The sequence below is a fragment of the Triticum urartu genome, chromosome 7A (genome assembly GCF_056163025.1).
Source record: "Triticum urartu cultivar PI428250 chromosome 7A, HENAU_Tu73, whole genome shotgun sequence".
In the NCBI taxonomy this organism is placed as follows: Eukaryota; Viridiplantae; Streptophyta; class Magnoliopsida; order Poales; family Poaceae; genus Triticum; species Triticum urartu.
Window position 1 is genome coordinate 43,461,660 of NC_141879.1, and position 8,188 is coordinate 43,469,847.

Consider the following 8,188-nt stretch of genomic DNA (forward strand, 5'->3'; position numbering starts at 1 on the left):
AGATGCAAGCTGATAAGCGAAGATCCGAGCGCACATTTGAAGTGGGAGAGCAAGTTTTCCTGAAGCTACAACTTCAATCATCGGTTGCTCCACGAGCAAATCACAAGTTAGCTTTCAAGTATTATGGTCCATTTCCGATCATTCAGCGCATCAATGAAGTGGCTTACAAGATTCAATTACCACCGCAAGCAACTGTGCATCCTGTCTTCCACGTCTCGCAGCTCCGCAAAGCACTTCTTCCTGGTACGCAAGTTCTGTCTGAGCTTCCTCTTTGTACTGATGATCTCGCTATTCCTGTCAAGATTCTGCAAACTCGTTGGCGCAAGAAACACGGGACGATGTGCGAGCAAGTACAAGTGGAGTGGTCGCCAGGCGCTGGTCTCGGGCACACGTGGGAGGACAAGGAAGCGCTCCAGCACCGTTTCCCGCAGGCAGAGGCTTGGGGACAAGCCTCACGCAAAGAAGGGGGATGTCAGCGCCCCTGACGACACAACCCCACCAGCAGTTGCGGCCCAGACTGACCCGGCGCGGCCCAGCCGCGCCCACAAGCCCAACAGCAGATACTTCAGCCCGGAATGGAAGACCACCCAGCCCAAGTCTACCTCCACTACTTAAGCGCATCTCGCTCTCCAGCAAAGGCATCTAGTGGATCACCCGAACCCGGCGGCGGCGGCTACCTGACCTAGTTCATATCGCTAGAACATTCATACCCTGTAATTCGATCTGTATCAGCTACTACTTCGGAGAGTTGTAATAGATCGATCCTACTAGCCACTTCCACATCTCGTCCCTCACAAGTTAAGCCGCAAAAAGAATTAAGAATGTCTAGTCGAACGATGTTGAAGTGCATAAGACCATCGCTTCATAGGATGACCATTGTCACGCACTCACGCCCGCTGCAACTCCGTTGGTCATGCTCGCCGGGTCCCCACGTTGATCTATCTGGCTACGCGTTGCTCTGACTTCCCGGTGGCGTGTTGCACCATTACCGCTCATGCCATCACCTGGCGTTGCCAATCTTGCGCTGCAGTGCGTCGGTTCGTCTTGTACGTACGCTGCATGGCCGCACGACAGGGACAACATGGCCTCCTCTTACGTCAGCAGCTGCTCCTGCAGCGCCGCCTCTAACGACCTTGGATTTTCCTTGGCAACAAGGCCGATGTGATGGACTCTCCGCAAGCAGGATGACGACAACAACATCACAATGGAATCCCCCTGCGCAAGCGGGTCCAGCGGCGGCAGGCGAGCGGCTGCCGGTATAGGGCCGTGGCAAGAACCTCGGATAGGCGGCTCGTGATCCTGTCGAGCTAGGAGATGTGGGATCCGGTGGTTGTTTGGTCATGTACCCTGCATGGCCACACGATAGGGACGCCATGGCCTCTTGCAGCAGCTGTTGCCCCTGCAGCGCCGCCTCCCCCGACCTTGGGTTTTTCTGGTAACAGGGCGGACGTGATGGACTCTCGGCAAGCAGGACGGCGATGACAACATCATGATGGACGGCTGCCGACCGGCTGTCGGTAGGGGCCATGGCGAGAACCTCGGAAAGGTGACTGGCAATCCTGTCAAGCTAGGGGATGTGGGCTCCAACGGTGGTTGGCAAGCCTGCCATGGCCACCACAACGGCCAACTACAGCAGTGCAAGATCCACGATGGCCTGGGGATGGAGAGAAGCGGCTTGCAGTACGCTTTGTATTCGTTTTGTTTTTGGCCGGGTTTTAATTTAATTTAATTTAATACACACATCATAGTCCAAAAGGCAAGGAGAGATATATGTGTGCGGGTCAGGACAAATCTGCTAAGCCCATGGTGGAATCAGTGTAGGAATTGGATTTTCTTTCCTTTCACCTACGTGTCCAAACTGCTTTTTTTTACAGATCTAATTTTAAATCTCAGCCATTAATCTTGATGGTTAATATAAAATCAATGGATACAAAGAGGTGACGTATGGAGAACTATGAAAGCCTCCGTCCTTTAATATTAGGTAAAGATTAGTTCTAAGGATAATTTATAAATTGCGATAAAGAATAATAATCAACACACAATCTGTTATACCATGTCCACCTTCATTGTAGATTAAAATGCAATTTTATAGCTACCTTTGGATTCAATAATGCATGTTGTTCGGTACAAAGGGATAAGCAACATCTGAAAAAAAATATTCCCCAAGTGCACAAAAATAATCATATTTGCCACGAGCAGATCATGGTTACCTGGCTCATATTTGTGTGAGATTACTTTTCTCCTAGCTAGTGGACCATTAGAAGCTCGTCCATCACTAGACAACGCCGAAGAAAAGACAATTAGGTAATTAGATAAAAATTAAATTGCACGAGATGAGCATATAGCAAACATCTTGATGGAAAGCACCGTGAAGCAACAATATAACTATACTATGATTACAATCAACGGTACGACACAGGTCAATGAAGATTACTAACACAATAGAAGATGGGAAGACATGTAAATTATTTTGCATCCTTTCGACATACCAACTTGAAGTGATTATTCCTACGGCCAAAATCTTTTTCGCAAGCTTCACTTAAATGTTGTGGTTGATGGATAACAATGTCACTAAATTCGAATCCCCACTATGTTGGGCCTTGGATCACAACAACCCTTGACCCGCTAGCGAGCACACCACATCCCGCCACCCTCCCTACGCGCACTGAGAGGGTGAGCCTTGATCCTCCGGTCAGGGGCGGGGCTGGCGAGCGCACCTTGGCCTGCAACTTCCCCTGCGCGCATTGCTCCTTTAGTGGTGTGAGCAGCCGTTGCGCCCCTCCGGAAGAAGCAAGAAAAGGAGAATTATTGAGGAGGGGTGGGAGGAAGACGACGGGGACGAGAAGAAGAGGGGCGGGGATGGTGGCAGCTGCGCTGATGTACAATGTGTGGATGTTCAACCATCAGCATGGAGCTCCGCTCCCGTGTTATATAGAGTGTGCTAGGAGGGGGTACATTATGGGCTAGTATTAATGTTGTTCATGGCAACATGGGTGGCTGACTGCTCCATGTCATTTACAACTGGTAGCTGTCATATTTAACTGAATTATACCATCATTGGGTAACTGCCATCATTTCAGGCATCATGGGCGAGAGGTGTCCTAGGTAGCCATCGACTAATGTTCTAGTCGACTGCTTCCTTCTCCTCCCTAGCCTATTGTTGGCTACCGGTTGTCGCATGTCGACTGCCTCAGTATCTGACTGTAGGGTCTTTGTGCGTTCCTAAGCTGCCCTCCTTATTTTTGATGGGTTGATGATTATGGTCCATGGCCCATGGTCTATTGGGCAGAGTCCTGGATGGTCTATGGGCTTAAGATGTGCCATTCGTATACTTGGGCCAACCCCTCATTTGTAACCCGACACACATGAAGGCTTCAAGAAGGCCAAGACATATTCGTCAAGGTGGAGTATTAAAACATGTGTTGAATATGTGTACTAATTGTGTTACAATTGGACTCGTAAGTTGTAGATACTTAGGTGTTTGAGTCGGATACGTGTAACTTGGGACTATCATATAATGTCATCGCGAGTAGCCAAATAGACTAGATATAAGTTCTAGGCTAAGATAGAGATCACCAGAAGGATGGTCCGTGTGCCCGTGGTAGGGGTGGCCAGACAGGCCATGGCATGGTGATAGAAGCAATGTGTGACGATCTCGGTGGGCTTATCAACAATAGTATCATGTGATAGGGTACATGGGAAGGTGCGTCCATAATCATGCTCTGTGGATGTTGTCATATTAATGAAACTCATTAACATATCTCAGTGTCATGATCGTGCTTGTGTGATTATTTGTCCTTGACGGATCCATGATGTGCCTCGAATTATTGTAACAACTATATGGAGTCAGGGACTGGCAGCCCACGTTGTGTTTCGACCTTCTAACCCGATTTAGTATGAAAATTAAGGAAAAATACAGAAAAATCTCGAGAAGTAAGAAAAAATAAAAATATTTTTTTAGAAATATCATTTTTTTAGAAAATAAATATATACAGATGTAAAAATATATAGAAAGTGTAAAAGGGTCGTGTCGTGCCTGGCCTTAAGGCCTGGTTTCGGAGATCAGACTTGTTCGGGCCGAAGGTCAGCTTGACCCTTTTATTTGCGTGCCTTGCAAACCTCTATATGGCCAGGTTTGCATTTTGAATCAAAAAAGGCCTTGAATGAAACCAAAGAGTTAAATACGAAATAGTCCACAAAAGCAAAGCAACATTTGCGAACCAACATGTGGTTGGATGGTTAGAGAGACGGCATATTTTTCGCCGCCTAAGGGGCTGCCGAGGACATTTTTGACCGGGGGCAAAAATTCCCCACTCGTTGTGCCTCCCACGAGCCACGTGCGAGCTGGTGGGCGGCGACGAGGCCGGCCCGAGCCCGTCGCCTGTGCCGTCGAGTTGTCGCTCGTCCACGACGACCTCCCCTGCATGGAACCTCGCCCGGGGCTGCGCGGGGCGCGGCGTGCCGGCAAACCATGGAGGAGCTCGTGGGCACCGTGGGCACGGGCGGGCTCGCGGCGGGGCAGGTCGTAGACCTCGCCAGCGGGACGAGCGAGGCCGGGGGAAGCGTGGAGGCGGAGCAGGGGCTCGCTGAGCGGAGGCAGGCCAGCACGGCGGCGCGCCTGGGTGGAGAGCCGTGCGCAGCGAGGGCGGAAGGCGCGGAGGCGCGGCCACGCGAGCTCGGCCCAGCGGTCAGCCATGAAACATGCGTGTACGGCGAGGGCGGAAGGCGCGGCCACGCGAGCTCGGCCCAGCGGCCAGCCATGAAACATGCGCGTACGCATGTGGCCATGCACGCGGCCAAGCACCAGGGTACGAGGCATGCATGTAGCGTAGCCGGCCAAGCATATGCTCTCGTACCACTTGCGGGGCGTGGTCGGAGGCCGGACGCGCGGAATGGCCAGCCAGAGCGGCGACCAGGCGGACGCCCGCGCCAGCGCAGCCGGACGCGCGGCACATGAGAGGAGCGGAGCAACCGGCGGCAGCGGAGGCCGGCTACGAGGCCGCAGCTAGCACCGGGGCGGAGCAGACGATGAAGGAAAGGCGGCGCGATGGATCGGGAGCACTAGCAGGGAGAGGATGAGAGAAAGAGATAAAGCGAGAGAGAGAGAACGTGGGAGAGAGAGAACGTGGTGGGGCCGGCCTGGGAAAGTCGCCGATAGTGGGCCAGAGAGGCGAAGAAAAAAGCGCCGGTGCCTCCCAGCTGCCCCCGGGATTGTGGGTTTCGCCTGGTCTCGCCAGCCGTATTTTTGCACTAATTCGGCGAAAAGTGAGGTCGTGAAGGCATGACTGGAACTTTTTTTGTGCGACGGCACTGAAAAAGTGCTCCTAGGGGGCTTTTTAGGGGGCCGGCTGGAGATGCTCTATGGCAGCAGCGGCGCGGCCGGTGCCGGCGCTCCCGGACGAGCTCTTCGAGGTGATCCTCCTCCGCATCCCGCCGAACGACTCGACCCGACTCCTCCACGCATCCCTCGTCTGCACCACCTGGTCCCTCGCCTTCTCCGACCGCAGCTTCCGCCGCCGCCTGCACGAGCTTCATTGGGTGCCCCCGGTGCTCGGGTTCCTCCACAGCTGGGACGACGACCGTATCCCCAGTTTCGTGCCCACCACCACCCCTGGCGGGCCCTCGACTGCCGCCACGGCCGCGCCCTCTTCCTCTCTGAGGACAGGGGTACGTACCCAGGAGCTCCTCCTGTGGGAGCCAGCCACTGGCGCCCGCCAGCGTGTGAGGGTTCCCATAGCATTGGTGAGGCTTTGCTCGACCGCTGCTGTGTTCTGCGCAACGGACGGGTGCGACGTCCACCGTGACTGCCTCGGGGGTCCTTTCCACTTGGTCTTCGTGCAATCGTGCACACCGACATCCTCCAGGAAGACACTGTTGACGAGAACTTTCTCACGTCCGCGTGCGTATACTCATCGGAGACGGCCGCCTGGAGTGAGCTGGCCTCGATGCGCGGCAACTTCGACATGGCCCTTACATACTATTCCAGCGTGCTTGTTGGGAAGTCTCTGCTTTACTTCCTGTCGGACGATGGGTTGATTCTGAAGTATGATCTAGCAGGATATATTTTCCTGATCTAGCAAGGCACGCCTTGGCAGTATCCGGAACACCAAACCGATCTAGAAAGGATAGTTTTAACATGGTGCTGTCGGAGGATGGTGAACTGCGGGTTTGCAAAGCCCTGGATCAGCATCTAAAATTCTGTTCAAGGTAGACGAATGATCGCACTGATGCACAGTGGGTGCTGAACCGTTCCATCTACCTGGGCAATTGGCTTTCGATTGGTGCTCTTGAGGATGCAGACAGAGTGCAAGTGCTAGGCTTTGCCGATGGAGCAAATATCATTTTTGTTAACACGGCTGTCGGCCTGTTCACAATCGAGCTATAGTCGGAGTGGGTGAATAAGGTGTGTGATAATCGTGGCTTCTATAATTTGATTCCAGTTGTCAGCTTCTACACCCCTGTGCCCCGAGGCAAGCATCATGATCACCTGCCATCAATCCCTAGTGCGGAGGCAGGTGATGAGAAGGGGGGAGAGAAGCAGAAAACACTAGATTAGGCACATGAGCTGTTCAACAAGGTGTCCAATGCTATCAAGGAGGGGAACTTTGTCAACACCTTCAAATGCGTTAGCCATGGCCACAGTGTTTGGTGACGGATGTGGGTTTGCATGTGCTTTTTGCTAAAACATATGTATGTATGTGAATGTGGAAATAAGAACTCCCCATTAGTTCGGTACTCTTTAAGATCTATAGTTGGTTTGCATGTGCTTTTTGTTACTTTGGGATTTCAGGTGTTTTAGTATGTGAGATGAGTTTAGAACGGTTTTAGATATTCCGCAATGAGTTTGGGAGCCAATCTGTGTGTGTCTTTCTTGTGTTTGGCAGCGGACAACAGTCCAATTAGGCTCGGTGTTTTTCGATGGCAGTACTTGTTAGTTAGGACCTGGCATGATTTGTCATGATATGCGCACTGCAATGAACAATAGATAAAAAGGTGCATTTATTGAAAATTCATAAAGTGTTTTGTCAATTCAAAAAACATTCGAAAAATCACAAAAAATCATAAGATGTTCATAATTGTAAAAAATGTTTGCATATTCTAAAAAAGGCATGATTTCAAATAATTTTTCATGAAATAAAAAAATTTCATCATTTTTTGAAAATGATATAATATTCAAAACATTGTTGGGAATTTGAAAAAGAAGTCCATGGACTTTTAGGAAATGTTCACAAAAATTAGAATAGGTCCGTAAATAATGAACAAAATGAATAGTCGCTTACGTAGGAGTTTTATTAGGGGATCTGTAGAGGTCATTTTATAACTTTATTTTGTCCACCGCATCGGGTAAAATAAAGAGTTTCATGTTTTGTACAGCGCCGAGCGCAAAAAAAATGACACAACTTGCTATGGGTTAGTTTTTGTAAGCCATGTGAAAATGACTAAATGTCTATTTTGCGTCCATAGACAACTATGTTTATTTTGGTACCACAGATTGTAACACAACATTCATCAGTCTAACTTAGGCAGGGTCCATCGATGTAGTTTGCCCAGCCAAAAAATATTATGTTGTGACCACTTAGGAAATCAAGTCGTGATGAGACCATCACATTTTTGGTTTTGGAAATGGATTTTAAAAAGTCCCTTATCTCATCATGATATTACTCAGACATAATTTTTCAAATCATATTTTAAAAGTCCTTATCTCATCCTTGCATTTGATTCAAACTTTTTTTAATATCTACCACACCCGCATGATGTGATAGTTTATCTCCCGTTGCAACTCACAGGCATATTTGCTAGCCTAACTCAATAATACACAGCACAGATCCAACAACTATTTTGGGCGGCCTAGATTTCGGGATCACCTGGTCCCGGGTGTCAAATCATCCTCCCTTATATGTTTAGCTATTTTGTGGTTTTTACGTAGTGGTCACTTTTGAAGATGTATTGTAGGTCTACAATAGTAAGAATGCCCTTGCTCTTGCTAGTGTTATATAATTTCCAAATATAAATGGAGTGGTCCATGTATTCCACATACGTGAATATCTGTAATTATGGATAAATGATTTCTTTATTGGTCAACAATTTTATTCTGCATGGAAAGGCAAGCAAGTGCAGTCTCCAGTTGTTGTTGCTACTAAGCATTATTATGTCTATGATCTCGATGTTCTCCAATAGTGGACAAGTT

At 49.5% G+C, this 8,188-nt stretch overlaps 1 pseudogene; it reads left to right on the forward strand.

Moving 5' to 3' along the window:
• The first annotated feature begins 5,361 nt into the window (after positions 1-5,361).
• On the forward strand, positions 5,362-6,077 carry LOC125520051 (uncharacterized; annotated as a pseudogene).
• Positions 6,078-8,188: the final 2,111 nt, after the last annotated feature.